Source organism: Armigeres subalbatus, chromosome 3, assembly GCF_024139115.2.
Source record: "Armigeres subalbatus isolate Guangzhou_Male chromosome 3, GZ_Asu_2, whole genome shotgun sequence".
In the NCBI taxonomy this organism is placed as follows: domain Eukaryota; kingdom Metazoa; phylum Arthropoda; class Insecta; order Diptera; family Culicidae; genus Armigeres; species Armigeres subalbatus.
Genome location: NC_085141.1, coordinates 406,826,870 through 406,845,717, shown reverse-complemented (window position 1 = coordinate 406,845,717; position 18,848 = coordinate 406,826,870). Strand labels below are relative to the sequence as shown.

At 37.0% G+C, this 18,848-nt stretch overlaps 1 protein-coding gene across 1 annotated transcript in view; it reads right to left on the bottom strand.

Moving 5' to 3' along the window:
• LOC134227075 (catenin delta-2-like) overlaps nucleotides 1–18,848 on the bottom strand; it is a 122,125-nt gene that overhangs the window by 47,048 nt on the left and 56,229 nt on the right. The window contains 1 exon segment of the mRNA XM_062708314.1: nucleotides 15,861–15,894. The gene's annotated coding sequence lies outside the window, so the exon portion shown is untranslated.

The window sequence follows — 18,848 nt, the reverse complement described above, 5'->3', positions numbered from 1 at the left end:
TCTCGCAACTCTTTACTTTAGAACAAATCTGGAAGATAAACGATAATCGTGCCCATTATTTTTTTAATTTGATTCAATCGTACTTACTTGTTAAAATTTTTATTTCGTTTTATCATTTTTATGCCTCACTCACTTTTAGCGTGAGTTTTCGGGAACCAAGTGGAAAAATGTTATGATCGGAACGAGATTCGAAGACAATCGGCAAAAATGGCGTTGAGATGCGGTCACTCTAGCCATATCACCATGTCGACTGCATATATAAGTTAAGTTGTGTTTGTTCCATAAAGGCTACTCTTTTTACAAATGGTGTTGGTACGAAAAGGATGAAAGAAGTTAGAATACGAGCACATCAGCTTTTCGTGGCATGGGTAGTGATGAAAGAATGGATATCTCAGACCTTTTTCTTTCCCGCAAATCGATTTCTCACCAACAATCAGCGTGAGTGAGGCTTCTCTGCTCGTGAGAATTATGATCACTGCTCTCGAGGTTTTCACGGAACTCAAAGGACAAGCTTCTTCGAAAACTTTCACGATGTGCAACGTTATACACATTCGTTTTTGGCAAGACAACAATTTTTTTGTATTTCCACCAGAGCGTTAATGAATAACGCTTCCAATGAATGATTAAATTTGTTATGATTAAATAATTCAACTCTATGATTAAACATTATGATTAATGATTTAATCATTTTGGCAATGATTAATGATTATGATTAACGATTGAATTATTTTTTGACAATGATTAACGATTACGATTAATGAATAAACCGTTTGGAGTATGATTAACGATTACCGATCGTGATTAAATGCTGACACAATATGTGTATGATTAATGATTAAAGATCGGTATGATTAATGATTAATGATTATGAATAATCAAATTGAATAGTTTGCATATTGAGCAATTATCAAGGAACATTTTTACCAAATTGGGTTATTGAAAGGTATGAAAATTAAATGATTATGATTAAAGATTAATGAATAGAAGCGATGTATGCAATGATTAAAATTGATGATTAATGAATAAACTCAAAACAATTATGAATATGATTAGTGATTAATGATTAAATGTAAAGTTCTATGATTAACGATTAGTGATTAATGATTGAATCAAATTTTGTATGATTATGATTAATGAATAATGATTAAATAGCCCATTATTCATTAATCATGATTAAATCTATGATTAATCACTAATGCTCTGATTTCCACGAAAAATGTTTAGATTTTATAATCTGTGTAAAAAATTGTCACAGTATGACTAGTGTCACAATAATTGAATATTTTTTTATGTATAGAGATGTGTCATGAGAAAACGAAAACTATTCGGTTCAATCAAAGTTAATTGCCTATTTCCGGAGATTAAACCACCCGACTTGGACGTTAATTTACAATGTTATGAAAACTCATATGTGAATATGTACGTTATATGGAAGATATTGATTTGGAAAATGTATTGGAGGTAACCACTTTCCCTTCGATGGGACTCGAACCCATGACCCTACAGTACGCTAGACTGGTGCTTTAACCAACTAAGCTACGAAGGACCTCCGTCGGCCTTCGCAACCTAGCGGCTACTGAACGAGCTCGAGATTCACAAATGCGGTCGGGTCTGAGCTTGTCGACCGACTGGCAAATAGCTTACACAACCTCACTTGATCAGTACAGTTGCTGATGAAGAATGTGTACAGCCGCCAGACATTCTAAATACTCACGCTCCTCTAATGTGGACGCGTACTATACACATGTGGCTTGAGAAATGGATTGCGAGTGATTTGACTATGCGTCCAATTTGGGAATCTCGAGCTCGTTCAGTAGCCGCTAGGTTGCGAAGGCCGACGGAGGTCCTTCGTAGCTTAGTTGGTTAAAGCATCAGTCTAGCGTACTGTAGGGTCATGGGTTCGAGTCCCATCGAAGGGAAAGTGGTTACCTCCAATACATTTTCCAAATCAATATCTTCCACATAACGTACATATTCACATATGAGTTTTTATAGGAAAACTATTCGATTTTGGATACATAAATGTTACGAACGTGTTGCCAAAATCGAATGGGGTCTATTGTAACAACGGAATCATCCATTATCCAAGTCGCTAGGAGTAGGTATATCCATTTGCCATTTTGCATAGGTCTACAAAGATTAATCGTTGCTGTTCTTTTATGCTAAAAAATCGATTTGCGTTATCTTAACTGCAGTAATTGCGAATCAGAATAAGTTACAGCAATAATATGATCCGCAACGGGACAGCTTTCGATAGCCGTACAGTAAGATGACGGGCTACAAAGCTCGATTCACGGTTCAGTCTAGGAAATTTTCTTGACTTCCCTGGGCCTAAAAGTATCATGTAGATAGCCTCATGATATACGAATGCAAAAATGGTAACTTGGCTTAGAAACCTTGAAGTTAACAAATATGGAAGTGCTTAATTAATACTAAGCTGCGAGGCGACAATGTCCCAGTGGAGGATGTACTGCTAATAAGAAGAAGAAGATGAACAGCAACGATGAAATCAAATCGGTATCGTATTAAGAAAGTCAAAGGCGAAACACAGAGTACACTGTGAAAAACGCATAACTCGAATCCATATAAGTGACAACAAGTTGTTGAAAAACTGAATAAAAAACATACTCATAATTCCACCCTTATTTAATCTCAAGGTGAGATTGAATAAGAGTAGCCGAGTATCTCGAAGAAGAAAAAAAGTCTCAATACTGTGTAGGGTGCCTTTTAGTGCTTCACGGGCTCCGTTAGCGATTAGACTCTTTTCAAAATTGGAGCAAAAAAAATTGGTAGAGCTACAGAAAAAGTTTATTTAGCAAAGCTGTATGAAATGAACTGCGCTACAATTTTGTAGAACATATTATGTCAATAGCCTTCAATATTGATAATATTGATATTGATATTGAATAAATTTGTAAAAGTTAAGATAAAAAAAATATTTCTCCAATTTTTTAACATAATAAAGAATATAAGTTGCTCTTTCAAATGCCGTGTAAACATATATTTTTGGTTTGCCTCAATCGGATATCTTCTTATGAAACAAAAAAAAGGAATTTTGACAGAAAGGGACAGAAAAGGGACACTTCCTAATCCAAGTAGGTAAAGTTGCTGTAAATCAGCCAATTTAAGGAGCTACAGAAAAAGTTTTATTTAGCAAAATTTAATAGAATAAGCTGCACTACAACTTTGTAGAACACTGCATGTCAGTATTCCGCAAAATAAAAAAAAATCATGTGATCGGCCACCCTTCTTTGATATGGCCTTACTATTCCGATTAACTTTGTAGAACAACATTATTTTCTAAAAAAAAACTTAGTTTTGGCGTAAAATATATCTTCCCGCGTAAATCTGTATCCTGTGCCATAGTGAACTCACTATTACACAGTTCTAAATGTGTTTTGCGTCAGCACACTAATCTTAAAAGGTAAGTTCTGTTTTGATTAACCACATCGTGAATTCTCTGAGGTCTTGATGACCCTGGGTACTGCGAGTAGTGGGCCTTGCCTAGATTTTACAATGGGCCCTGTTAAAGATCTTTATAAACTGCAAGTACAGTATGGTCCATAAAAATGCGAAAACATTCATTCATTCATTCATTCATTTCATTTATTTACCATTTGATAATTTATAATAAAACTCTTATCTCTATATAAATAACATTCTTGACTATCTATACATATTTTTAATCCATATTGAGCAATTTCTTTTAAATTCGGAGATAGTTCTAACATCTTTAATAGTTCTAGGCAGCTGATTATACATTCTTATGCCACTATAATAAACAGATTTCTGCGTCATTGTCATAGTAAACGGCACAACACGTAAATCATCAATTTGTCGGGTTCTATGTGTATGTATGTTGTGTCCTCGTATTATTATGTTGGTCAAGTACTCAGGCAAAAGATTATTACTAAGTTTGTAAATCATTGTCAGTACATTAAATATTATTCGTTCTTTCACAGAGAACCATTGTAAGGTTTCTAACATGCATAAAATGGAGGTATATCTACTGCAATTAAGAATGTATCGCATGAACTTGTTCTGTAATCTTTGTAATCTAATTAAATGGATATCACTGGCTAAAAATAGCACAGAAGAACAATAATCAATATGTGGAGCTACTAAGGTCTTGTACAGAAATATTTTACTCCAAAAAGTCAATTGACTCTTCAAACGAACTAACATGCCATATTTCCTAGCTACTTTTTTAATCACTTCGTCAATGTGTTCCTTAAATATAAGTTTATCGTCGATATGAACTCCAAGGTATTTAAAAACTCTTACTCTTTCTATTTCAACTCCCTCAATATCGATCTTGAACTCTGTATAATTTAATTGTTTTCTATTACTTATTAACATCCATTTGGTTTTTTGCACATTCAGTTTAAGCTTTTTAATTTTCAACCACTTATTCAACCCTTGTATATCTTCATTCATTTTAGCCATTGCTATTTTAACATCCCTCTCTCCAATAAATATAACTGTATCATCGGCAAACAGATTGATATCACAGTGACGAATGGCTCCTTTCATATCATTAATGTATAAAATAAATAAAATTGGTCCCAGAACACTACCCTGTGGAACACCAAGGGGCACTGTTTTGGGTGACGATGTAGAATTCTCATACTGACACACTTGACTTCTATCAGATAAATAAGATTCAAACCATTTAAGAACATTTCCTCCTATTCCATATTTCTTCATTGTTTTTACCATTACCGGCCGTGATATAGTTTCAAAGGCTCTTTTTAGATCCAAGTATAATATTATTATAGTCTTCTTTTCTTCAATCATTCGTTTCCACTTAAAAAGCAATAAATTTAGTGCAGATTCACAAGAATGGTTTTGTCTAAAGCCAGATTGTTCATGTATTAAAATGTTCTCCTCATTTTAAATATTCAAGCAATTGTTCTTTTACAATAATTTCTAACACTTTCTCAAAAATAGGTAACGTGTTAATAGGTCTATATTCTTCAGCTTTTGTGGTTCCTGCTATTTTAGGTATTGGTATTACTGTAGATTGCTTCCAACTACTCGGGAACTTACCCTGCACAAGAGAATCGTTGATTATTTCAAGTAAATGTTGTCCCGTAACTTCCAAAGAATCTTTAAGCACTTGTAAATTTACATTATCTATTCCTGATGAACTACCAATTTTGTCTATAGCCTTACAAAGAGATTCATAAGAGACTTCATGAAACACCTTCCATTTCTCTGTAGTATAATTGTTCTCACTGTCGAAGCAATCTTGCACATTCTCAATGGAATCGTTAATTTGCTGAATACTGTCAACAAAATAACTATTGAACTTTTTACAAATCTCATCATTATTATCCATAACCTCACCATTAAAACTAATACTACTTGCAGGCTTTTCCTTATTTCTCCACAGCGACTTCAAAGTTTTCCATAATTGTTTGCTATTTCCTTTATTTTGTTCTATTTTTCCTTGTGTATATTCTGCCTTTGCTGATCTTATTGAGTACGAATATTCATTCCTCAATACTTTGTAATATTGCCAATGTACTTCCTCCCAACTTTCACTAGCTTTCTTATATGCCTCATTCCTTGCCTCTTGCAAAGCTTTCAATTCAGCCGTGTACCACTTTTTTCTATTGTTAGAAGTAATTCTCTTACTAACAACTAGTGAATTTACACTTTCTTTTAGGACTGTACTAAATTCATCTGCTTTCTCATCTAGTTGTCTGTCACTGTCGTTTGACATTCCACTTCTCAGTAGACATAAAAGCGCATTTTTTGAGTAATTCTTCCAACATTTAATAGTTAAGTCACTTTCTGTAAATTCAAAAGAATCCTTAAAATTTATCTGAAGGGTTTCATGGTCGGAAATTTTGTTGTTGTGATCAATAGACACGTGTAATTCATTATCATTGCAGAATACTAAATCGATTATAGTTTGTGACCTTATGGTACGCCTTGTGATTTCCTTAACCTTCTGATCTAGACCAAATCCTTGCATAACATTGCGAAGATTTCTACTGTCATTGGCATTCTTCCAATTTATATTGAAATCACCTGCTATGAAGTTCATTCCTCTGTCGTCCAAAATTTTCTCAAGCCAGCTTTGTTCTAAGTATTGCAAAAGTTCTAGTTCATTTACGCTTGGTGAATGGTAGATCAACCCATACACTCCTGTTTTAAGTCCTTTGACTACTTTAATGGCCATGAACCAATTAAGTCCACACGTTGAATTATCAATAACTCTATATTTCACTGAATCGTGAATATACATGATTAACCCTCCCGTGTGTCTTGAAGACGATAAGCAACACAACATGTTATAATTTCTTATATTGTACTCACTTACTCCTATGTTTTCTGTGAAATGAGTCTCGGTCAGCATAACTATTTTAGGCTTTTTCCTGTTAATCATTATTTCCAACTCCGAAAAATGTGATGTAATGCCAGCAACATTAACTAGAATAACATCCGCAACATTCTTCAATTGCTATGCTCTATAATTTATAAAGCTCTTCGAAATCGATACTTTTTTCAAATAAATCGGACAATCTACACTCCATGATGAATGATTTGTGTCAAATTTAGACTTTCTTTCTCTATTTGAATACATACAATTTACACATGATTCTTGTTCCGATGAACAATCTTTCACATCATGACTTTCTGCACACTTAGCACAGTGAACGTCATTTTTACAATCACCTGCTCTATGCCCATAAAAACATCAATCATAACATCAAAACATCAAAATTATAGTTACGTAGTTACAAAGTTGAGAGACTATGTTACATAGTAACAATTTTTTCATTAATATATTCACTAGATACAAATGCTTTTTCATGATACGTTTACTTACACACATATATATGAATAGTAGAAATAATCGTTTAATGTACAAAAACATAAGTTGAAAAACATTTTCGCATTTTTTATGGACCATACTGTATACGGTAATCAGGTCCAACTGAAGCGACCGTGTTTTCAGTTTGTTCCACCTTTGAAATCGGTTTTCTCCTATGTGGACTGGTCTGACGGAGAATGTGAGCACTGAGCAGTTAGTGGAGAAGAATTATGCAACATGAGATTGCTGCAACATCGAATGAGAGCCAACAAGGCACGATACAGACGGGCTGGTTACAGATAAAACGCAATTATTCTGTTCAACAATAGAAGTTGAACCGCTCGCGTAAGGACACGTGCCACAGCCTGACATGTGAGGGGACGTAAACTAGAACCATCTAATGAACGAAAGTGAAGTGATCCAGAGATGGCAGCAGTACTACGAAGAGTTATGGGACTGCTTCCGCACGAACATGGATAGCCTGATAAACTGAAACGGTTGGTCAAGGCAACGAACGATCGGGTGATGTGCTTAGTTCGAGTCCTGTCGAAACGCGCAGACGGTTACAGCAAGTTGATGAAATTTCGTGCCTGCTATTTAACACCGCTTTGAAGAAGGCAATACAAAGGACCGGAATTGACGCGGCAGTAATAGGAAGAGGCTCAAGGTAGGGCCAAGCAAGCCCCCTACCACGACTTTGTACCAGTGATGATGAAATTGAGGAGGTTGGAGAATTCGTGTACATACTGACCTTCGAAAACGATACTAGCATAGACATTCGGAGACGCATTGTGACAGGAAATCGTACCTCCTTTGGAAACCACAATACGTTCCTATCGAAAAGACCTCATTAGTTCGATAGTCCTCCACGGACACGAGACCTGAATAATGCGTATGGAGGACCAACGCGCATTTGGTAGCACTTTTTTTTTGTTGGGGCGTAGAACCACTGCGTCCATTGAGTTGAACTTTTGTGGTATACACCCAACCGGCGGATGTTAGATTTTCTAACAATTCTGTATAAGAATCTACCAAAACCTGTATAAGAACTGGGCATATGCGAAAATGTTAGATTCTTATACAAGTATTGTATAAGAATCTAACAATTTTGTAAGCTTTTCTAACAATATTTGTTTGATAGCTTACATTTTTCGCATAAGAATCTAACAATTTCGCATATGCCCAGTTCTTATACAGGTTTTGTTAGATTCTTATACAGAATTGTTAGAAAATCTAACAACCGCCGGTTGGGTGTACCCTGGTTACTCTTAACTATGTATTTGCATCTTGAAGGTTGATCACCATTTGTCAAGTAAACAACCTAAGACGCGTCTTTTCCCAGTCAGGTATAATTGAGTTAATAAAACCCACTACCTTTCCAGGATTTGCAGTCCAAATATCTCCTGGTTGCATAAAGCCACTATTTAGAAATTTAGATCTGCCTTGTACAATGCATTACAACTGCAAAGCAGATGTTCCGAGGTTTTATGTTCCATGTTACAGAAACGACAGATATCATTCCAATATTTTTCAAGTGATATCTGCTCGGGCAGTGTCCGGTTATTAGGCCAGTGAAGGTGCAAAAGCTCTCTTGCTGAGGTCCAAGAACTTTGCGGTTACTTTAACATTGGGAATTATAAATCTCTTTGATTGAGCACACTTTTCGGCAACCAACCAGTTGGTCATCAACCTTTGTGCATCCCAGGATTTCAATTCCATTTTATAGTACAGTATGATATACCGCAGAAAGGTTCTGGGCCAATAAACTGTGTGTTTGAACCTCGTTTTGCAAGCTCGTCTGCCTTTTCATTACCTTCAATGCCACAGTGTCCTGGAACCCAGTACAGATTTACGGAGTTCTCTTGGCACACATTTCGCAATGAATGCTGTCCCAGACAAGTTTTGATGTACATACATTTAAAGCTACTCAATGCTTTGAGTGCCGCTTGACTATCTGTGAAGATACAAATATTTGCATATCTATATTTCTTCTCTACACAGATATTAGCACATTTCATTATAGCAAAAATCACCGCTTGGAACACCGTTGGATAGTTTCCCATTGCCACTGAGATCGATATCCCAGGGCCGAAGATTCCTGCACCCGTTTTTATTCCTATTTCTGAGCCATCTGTGTAGAATTTTGGAACCGTCTCGAACAGTGGGACCTCCGACATCCCAAACCATACGTGATGGTTCATATATGTTGTAAGGAATGTCATAGTTCTCCACAGGTTTCATCCAGTCTCCACTCATATTCATCACTGGCCCATATTGAAAATTTTGTGAGATACTCAAGTGGCCCACTAAATCGCCTGACTTGAATAACTTCAATCGTTTAAGTTTTTGCATATTCTTTTTCGCTTCTAACTGCACGAATTCATACAATGGTAGCAGATTTAGAATTGCATCTAACGATTTTGAAGGAGTGCTACGCATCGCTCCCGTTATAGCAATGGACACTAACCTTTGCAGTTTTGTCAGCTTCTTCTGTGCAGTAGCCTCTTTTGTTTTTGGCCACCATACAAGAGCAGCATATATCAGTTTCGAATGAATATTGGAAGTATAGATCCACTTTATCATTTTTGGTCTTAAGCCCCATTTTCTTTCAAATGTTTTAGAGCATATCCAGAAGGCACTAGTTGCCTTTCCGATCGCACACTGAATATGAGTATTCCAGTTTAGTTTAGAATCCAGAATGACTCCCAGGTATTTGACCTGTTCACTAAGCTGAATTTCTAGTCCTCCAAGCTTTAGAGCTATTAGATCAAGTTTCCTTTTCCTTGTGAATGGTACAATTACAATTTTTGACTGATTGTTGCTAAGGCCTTCCTGAAAACACCACGATTGGGTACAATTTAGAGCCCATTGCATTCTTTCAGAAATGATATTCTCGAATTTCCCCCTCACTATGATGACAATATCGTCAGCGAAACCTTTCTCTTCTAAGCTTCCTAGAAGATCGTCTACAACTAAGCACCTCATTAGTGGTGAGAGGACCCCTCCCTTGAGGGCAACCTTTTGTTGCCCATACTGTAAGAGACGAACTTCCTAGCTCTGAAGAGATTTCTCTTTTTGCAAGCATGGTGTGAATCCATTTGATAATGTTCGTGTCGAATCAGACCGCATCGTGCTTTCGTGCTGTGCGGTTCTTTCTCTCTTTGCGGAAGGAAGTTTTTAATACTACCCGAAGCTATTTTAATTTCAACGGTGCTTCTAAGCGCTATTTGTACCCACTGATCCTGTTACGATCTTTGCGATCTTTCGTTTTACGTTACGATCTTTCGTTTTACGTTGGACCCGTTTGCGGAAGTAAAATTCCGACAAGCGGTGGTAATCCTGCAGGGACACCGTTCTGGGAAAAACCTCTTAGAAGGTCACGTCTCCACGCTCAGCCATGAGCATTAATAAAAACAAGAGGAAGGGGAGTCTCTGAATTCTCCTCCACTTCCTTCAAAGAAACAAGGTTTCAAGACCGTCCTGCCAAAGCGCGGAAAAAAAGAAGGAAGCTGGAGAATTCAGATATTCCTTCTAACTCTAATATCGGAAATAATTCTTCTCCAATCGAACTGAGCAATCAGTTCGATTTGATTAATGATGAAATTGAGCAAATCGAATATACCTCTAGCCCAAGTGATTCGATTCATGCGAAAAAGCAAAGGATTCCGCCAATTGTGGTATCTGTTGCCGAGTTTTCTGGCTTCCGGAATGAGATTTTGAGTAACCTTCAGGGGATCAAGGTTTCATTTCAGATTGCTAGGAAGGGTGACTGCCGCGTGGCATTTGCCGGGATCCTTTGACGATCGCAAACGTCTTCTTCAGTATTTAACTGAGAAGCGCCATAAATTCTTCACATACGACGACAAAACTGAGCGATTGTTCAAAGTCGTCTTGAAAGGTCTCCCCAGTGATGATAAATCACTGGATGAGATTAAAATTGAAATTTCTGAATTACTTGGATTTTCACCAGTCCAAGTAATTAAGATGAAAAAGAAATCCCACTCTGGTACTTCCCAGAGGGGCATTTCTCAAGAATTTTATTTAGTCCATTTCAACAAAAGTGAACTAAATAATATGAAAAGTTTGGAAAAGGCCTGTATTATGTCCCATGTCCGTGTTACATGGGAACATTTTCGCAGGCCTGGGGGAAATTTCCAAAACCCCACCCAGTGCCGTAAGTTCCAAAAGTGGGGTCATGGAACCAAACATTGTCACATGGATGCTAAATGCATAATTTGTGGTGGAACCTCTCACGCTAAGGACGCATGTCCTGTGAGAGAAGATTCCAATAAATTTAAGTGCGCAAATTTTGGGGGCAATCATAAATCCAATTTCTGGGAATGCCCTTCGCGCAAAAAAGTTTTGAATTCCCGTGCAAAATTGATGACGGGCAATTCCAATCGGATCCCAGATCGTACAATTCACAAACAAATTTTGCCGCTCGTCAACGGGTAGCAAGCACTTCAGTAAATTCCAAATTTTCCAATGTACCTACGTATGCAAACATCGCTGCTGGTAGACAAAATTTCTCTTCTCAAAATGAGGTTTATACCCATGTCCTAACGGAAAATAATGGTCATGTTGCCGATTCAGGTAGCATGACTGCTTCCGATTTTGATATTTTAACTGAACAATTGCATCACATGATTGATGCAATGTTCAAAGCAAATACCATACCAGAAGCTGTTCAGGTTGGTATAAAGTACACACAACAAATTGTTATCGGACTCCGTTTTAATGGATCTAAATAAATGTGTGAAAGTTCTAAATTGGAATGCCCGCTCTCTAAAGGGTAAGAAAGATGAATTATTCAACTTCCTAACAGTTCATAATGTGCATATTGCCATTATAACAGAAACGTATCTAAAGCCCGGACTCTCCATAAAAGAGATCCAAATTATTTTATCTACAGAAATGATCGTCTTGACAGCGCCTGTGGTGGGGTCGCCATTGTCATTGATGACGAATCAAACATAAATTGTTTTCTTCGTTTGAAACCAAAGTTTTTGAAACCTTGGGAGTTTCTGTTGAAACAAATTTTGGTCAATTTTCCTTCATTGCAGCCTATTTGCCTTTTCAATGCAATGGGCAGCAAAAGAATTTGTTGAAAGCTGATCTTCAAATTCTTCGTAATTGGTGACTTCAATGCCAAACACCGTTCATGGAATAATGCTCAAAGCAATTCCAACGGCAAAATTTTATTTGAAGATTGTTCTGCGGGATATTATACTATTCAATATCCCAATGGATCAACTTGTTTTTCTTCCAGTCGAAATCCTTCTACAATTGATTTAGTTTTAACGGATTCAAGTCAGCTGTGTGGCCAATTGGTAACTCATGCTGACTTTGACTCTGATCACCTTCCTGTGACATTTGAAATCTCACAAGAAGCCATTTATAATCCAATCAGCTCTACTTTCAATTATCATAGGGCTGATTGGGATTTATATAAACCGCATATCGATAGGAATTTTGATGTTGATATTCATCTCGATACCAAAAGTGATGTTGATAATGATCTCGTATCTTTGACAAATTTAATTGTCGAAGCCAGAGGCATTGCAATTCCTAAATGTGAAATTAAATTCAACTCCATTATTATTGACGACGATCTTCAGCTACTGATCCGTCTTGTGAGGCGAAGGCAATACCAAAGAACTCGCGATCCCGCGTTGAAAGTTATTTGGCGAGATTTGCAAAATGAAATTAAAAAACGTTTCACTATTCTGAGAAATACCAAGTTTGAGAATAATGTCTCGAGGCATTATTCTCAAAGTTGGATCCAAGTTTGAAACCATTTTGCAAATTAACGAAAATTCTTTTAAAAAACCTTAAAAGCCAATTCCAGCGCTAACAGAGAGAAATAAAATTGTACTAACAAATGGCGAAAAGACTCAAAAACTTGCTCAGCAGTTTGAGATTGCCCATAATTTTAGTCTGGGTCTCACTAGTCCAATTGAGGATCAGGTTACACGAAGCTTCGAAGACATTCTCAACCAAGATAATGTTTTTGACCCTTCGTTGGGAACTAATTTGAATGAAGTGAGATATATTACTAGAAAATTTAAAAATATGAAAGCCCCGGGTGATGATGGTATTTTCTTATCAAAAACTTCCTGAGAGCTCTTTATCCTTTTTGGTTAATTTATTTAACAAATGTTTTCAATTGGCATACTTCCCAGATAAATGAAAAAATGCCAAAGTTGTTCCAATTTTGAAGCCGGACAAAAATCCAGCTGAGGACTTTCTTCAATAAGCAAACTGTTTGAAAAGTTTATTTTGAATAGAATGATGGTTCATATTAATGACAATTCTATTTTTGCTGATGAGCAATTTGGTTTTCGCCATGGGCATTCTACTACTCATCAGTTATTAAGAGTTACGAACTTAATTCGGCTCAACAAATCTGAAGGATATTCGACTGGAGTTGCTCTTCTTGATATAGAGAAAGCATTTGACAGTGTTTGGCATGAAGGTTTGATTGTAAAATTGATGAATTTTAATTTTCCTCTGTACTGATCCAAAATTATTTATCAGATCGCTCACTGCAGGTAAACTATCAGAATTCTAAATCTGATAGATTACCTGTAAGGGCTGGTGTCCCCCAAGGCAGCATACTGGGGCCCATTTTGTATAACATTTTTACTTCTGACTTACCTGATTTACCACCAGGGTGTCAAAAATCTTTGTTTGCAGATGACACAGGTCTCTCAGCCAAAGGGCGAAGCCTTCGTGTCATTTGTAGTAGATTGCAAAAAAGTTTGGATGTTTTCTCCACTTACTTGCAAAAATGGAAAATTTTCCCGAATGCTTCCAAAACTCAGCTTATAATTTTCCTACATAAGCCGAGAGCTTCTTATTTGAAACCTTCTAGCAGACATATTGTCACTATGAATGGGGTTCCAATTAATTGGTCTAGCGAAGCTAAATATTTAGGACTTCTGCTAGATCAAAAATTAACTTTTAAAAATTACATTGAAGGCCTTCAAGCCAAATGTAACAAATATATTAAGTGTCTATATCCACTTATAAACAGAAAATCAAAACTTTGTCTTAAGAACAAACTTTTGATTTACAAACAAATTTTTAGACCTGCCATGTTGTATGCTGTGCCAATATGGGCTAGTTGCTGCAATACCAGAAAGAAGGCACTTCAGAGGATTCAAAATAAAATTCTGAAAATGATTCTGAAGTTGCCTCCGTGGTATAGTACCAATGAACTTCATAGAATTTCTAATATTGAGGCATTGCAACAAATGTCCAACAAAATAATTTCCAATTTTAGACAAAAATCGTTGCAATCTTCTATTGCAACGATTAACTCCTTGTACCCTTAGTATAAAATAGGTTAAGTTTAGTTTAAGTTGAAAACATTGTAATTCCTACATGGTTCAATTCAACCAGAGGAAAAATTCTAACTGCCAGAGGCAATTGAAATGTATTAATAATAACTAAAAATATAACATAGCAAATAAGGATGATAGTGTTAAGAAAACACAGAACACCTAGTCTAAGAGATGAATGCATGTATTAGATAATTAGCAAATAAAAAAAAATGTTCGTGTCGAAGTTTCTTTTCTTCATGGCACGATCCATTGACGAATAAGAAGCGTTATCGAAAGCTCCTTCAATGTCCAAGAAAGTGCTTTTTCTTTTACCGAAAGCGCTTTTTCCACTTTAGATATCACTGTATGAAGTGCCGTAATTGTTGACTTACCGGACTGGTAAGCAAACTGGAACTTAGACAGGGGATGTTTAATCATGTAATTTGAGTTGATATAATCACTCAACACCTTTTCCATAGTTTTCAACAGAACTGATGAAAGACTAATGGGCCTGAATGATTTAGGATGCGTCTTATCTCGCTATCCTACTTTTGGTATGAAAATAACATTTACTTTCCTCCATGAAGTTGGAATATAATTGAGTCTTAGACTTGCCTTGAAAATCTCAATTAACGGCGGAATCAGCACTGATTCTCCGTTTTGAAGCATTGCTGGAATTATTCCGTCCGGTCCGGCAGATTTATAAGGCTCAAAAGATCTCTACCAAAAGATATTGGTAGCACTTGGTCGGACAATAACCCAGTGAAAATAGTTCTCGCTCGATAGCGATCCGACGGGCACAAGGAGACACCAGCGAGCAAGGTGAATCGAATGGGTGGAAGACGATTTGCTGACCCTCCAAAGGCTGCGTGGTTGACGAGACCGAGCTATATAAGATTCGAGACGTGTATTAGTCTTAGTCTCAATAAACAAACATGGTCGGTGTTCTAGTAATAGTAATATTAGTGACAGGTCCAAATTGTTAAAAAAAAATCAAATGATAGGAATAAATTTCCTGTGATGTAAATATATTGGCAGAAAGCTGTTCTTTTCTACTTTTCGGGAAACATGGTGTAGAATACTATTTTCTTTTCGAAATCGCTTCCTCCATACGGTAATAGTGATACTAACTCAACTAAGTTGATAACTTCTGTTCCACTATAATAGTGAATCCCGTTTGTTGATTCACTATTATAGGAACGCCACACTATTACTGGTGCATGCTATGGACTATTCTTTAAAAATGAAAACGTTGAAATTCCAGTAAAAATCAAATTTCCACTATTACCAGTACTTGATTCCATTTTGGTTTTTATGATACAAATTATTTACAAATTTTATTTGAAAAATAAGCGATAGTAATAAAATAGGATACAATTACAAATATAAAAAAATAGCCTCCTCCTCGATTTTTTTTGCTTAAAATAATATTTTAACGTTTTATAAAACATTCTTTAACAAAAACGAGGAGTTTTTTTCTCCTAATTTTTAGTTTTTATTATCCCTCCCCCTTCTCTTGACATTTCGGAGATCAGTAGGACAAAATTTTTATAAAATATTTCAAAATTCTAATTCTAAAATATACAAAACTTTCAAGATTATATTAGGAATCCGGAACTTCATAATTTGGTTCCACTCCCAACAGAAGATAAGTTTCCTTAATAGCATCTTAAACAACAACAAAATGAAGAGCAATGTACAATACTCACGTAAGCGTCAACTGGATCCAACGAAGAGGTTTTCCTGCAAATAGAAAGAAAGATAGAGAGTGTTATTGACGCTGTGTTATAACATCAACTTGATTATAGAAAAATTAATGTCGTTCGATTTTATTGAACCATTTCCAGCCGGGGGCAAAACGATCCGCACAATTCATAATAAATAAACGAACAATGAAGCGGGTTCGGTATTGGTGCTGGCATTACATCGGATCCATTTTACCGCAACAAGGTTCTCATTCTGCTGATAGAGAGCATCCGGCTCGCCACTTTAGCAGAACAATGAAGAAATCGAGAAATGATGTCAACGGTAAATTATTGCAATTTGATACAGAACGACAAGCGTTTCAGCACTGGTGCTTCTGCTTGCTAGCATGTTGCCATTCGGTCGGTGCAAATAACTCCGCGCCGTCTGCCACTACTGATAGCATCGTCATTACAACAGACTTTGACATCCTCATCTCGTTGCCGTCTGAGTGATAATTTGTAGAGACAAAAAAATATGCACTCTGTTTCCTCCTGTTGGCAACCTGCGTTTGTATCTACAGTATTGGCAGAAAAATAAGTATTTGGCAGAAGTACAAACAAAGTTTTCTAATATTGACACGAGCAAATTGAAAGGAAGTCATATGAACTTTCAGATTGACATGCTTTTGTTTTATAAAATCTAATTATGAAAGCTACTTCTAATAAACTTTATCTTTCTTTGTTCCATCACTCAAGGTCTCTACTGGAACACAATTGGCACAGTAGGTCAGTATTAAAAATGTATTCTAGAATTATTCTAGGACTTTAATTTTTGGTTTCACATGCGGATTATCGGATCTGCGCAAACCTCTTGTCTCGTCGAAGGGCCGTCGTGTCAGATCTGTTTTGTGTTCCACCTAACATCAGGACTATGGAAAATAAACGGAAACAATAAAACAAAATATTATCAACTTTCATTCAAATATCTACATGATTTGAGTCTTGAATCTGCGTGTCAACTTTGTTACGAGACACCAAAGAAAAAGAACTTAAGGTGATGTATGTTCGAATCCCACCAAAACAGACGAGTTAGTTTTTATTTACAAAATTAGTTTAAACTTGTTCATGTGTAAACAAACACATAGGTACTATGCACAGGTCCACACCTGCATATTGATCACTTAGACGTGGCGTTGAACGCACACACTAGAAAATAAAAAGCGGATGCTTGAATAAATCCATATTTTCTACTAGTACTGTATTGTCTCGAACAACCGAACGATGATGACGAGACAAAAAGGGACCAAAGCTTCCGTCGAGTGCCCGTTGTTCAGATTTGGGACAACACAATGTGCAACTAATTTCGCTAAAATGTTTTTATCTATCTTCCAGATTGATTACACGCTGCTACTGTTTTATGTCCGACTGCTCTCTTTCTCGTTGTTGGTTCGTCGCCTTGACGGTACTCCTCGCTGCAATGGCAATGTCGAACCGACGCACATGTTTGAATGCAGTGGAATTCACAAAGAAGGACCCAAATAAATGTCTGGCTGAATGGCTGATGTCTCCATCACGCTGAAGAGCGTGGTTTTGATTCAGTTGGATAAATTTGTTTTGAAATTAGTTGGCTACACAACTCAATTTGCACCGTTCGACAAACGTTGCCGCGGATACGTAAAGCAACGTTAATTGTAGATAGCAATAGATATGGTGCAAAGAATGGAGAGGTGTGTGCAGTCCCCGATGCTTCAAGACCAACTCTCAGTCCGGCATACGACGAGGGTGCACACGACTAGTGTGAATTATTCATGTCTGGTCAAGGAGCGTTTTTGCGCTTGAAGGAGCACTGCTGTCGCATCGTTGGCTGTCGGCACCAGCGAAACCACCGGTGTTGTTGATGCATGTGTTTCTGAGTTGTCGATATCTCGCCTCGATTGGGCGATTCAGTGCCAGGGAGAGTTTCTCGTTGAAGGACTTGGATGGTTATGGCAAGGATTCACTCTTGCGGTGGCGACACGCACTAGGCTGATGACGGATATGGCTTGTTGAATTTGTCTGATTATGGCATGCATAATGGACGGAAGTTTGGTGCAAAGTGTGCGTCTTTCAATGTTTTAACGCGAATTAGATCTTCGAACTGAACCCAATGCCTCTTGGTGAATGAAGGTTGGATTTTCGAAAGTATTAAAGGTGCACAGCTAATAATTTTCATAACCAATGAACAACGTTGATTTGGTATTTGGAGCACTATTTGACCTATTCACCAAATCCCGATGGAAAACAAACAGACATTTTTTCACCTATTTAAATGTGTTTCAAGTATGATTCACAATTTCTGTACGGACATATTCAAACATCAGCTTCTGCCATCCGAAAGTATGTAAGACCTTTAGGATTGAACACGTGAATCGCCATTTTTTTAATTATTCAGTAAGCAAAAAGCTGATTATAATATAGTGAAAAAACTTTGATTTCATATTTCCTCTAATTCTATTCAGAAAATTACTCTTTACCATAGATACGAATGGAAACATCCTTTTCCATAGTCATGCAGGTTATCTTTCATTGCTGTTAATTCCAATTTTGCGCTCCTTCCGGAAAACCCATCGAATCAGAGAACCGTACAGAATGCGCACTATCGACCGCGACGTTCTTCCAACCAACATCAAGAAAAATGATAATGATTCCATTTCAATCAAACTCAATATTCACTCATTTGCTACGTACCTAACGCAAATGGCAAATGGGTAACGCCTGGTGGATAAAAGCACAAAAAATCCTGTAACATTTTTTTCGCCTCTGCCACTGGTGGTCTACATCTACGCGATGCCATATCACCAGTTTGTAGACAACCATGTACGACACGTTATTACCATCACCACCGTTCGCATTGCATTGGTGACGGCTAACACCCCGCCCGCCCCAAGAATAAGCCATGGCACCAAGAAAATAACATTTTCGTTTCCCCAGCGGGACGTCTCTCGCCGAATCGGCCTGCTCTATGCGTGCCTC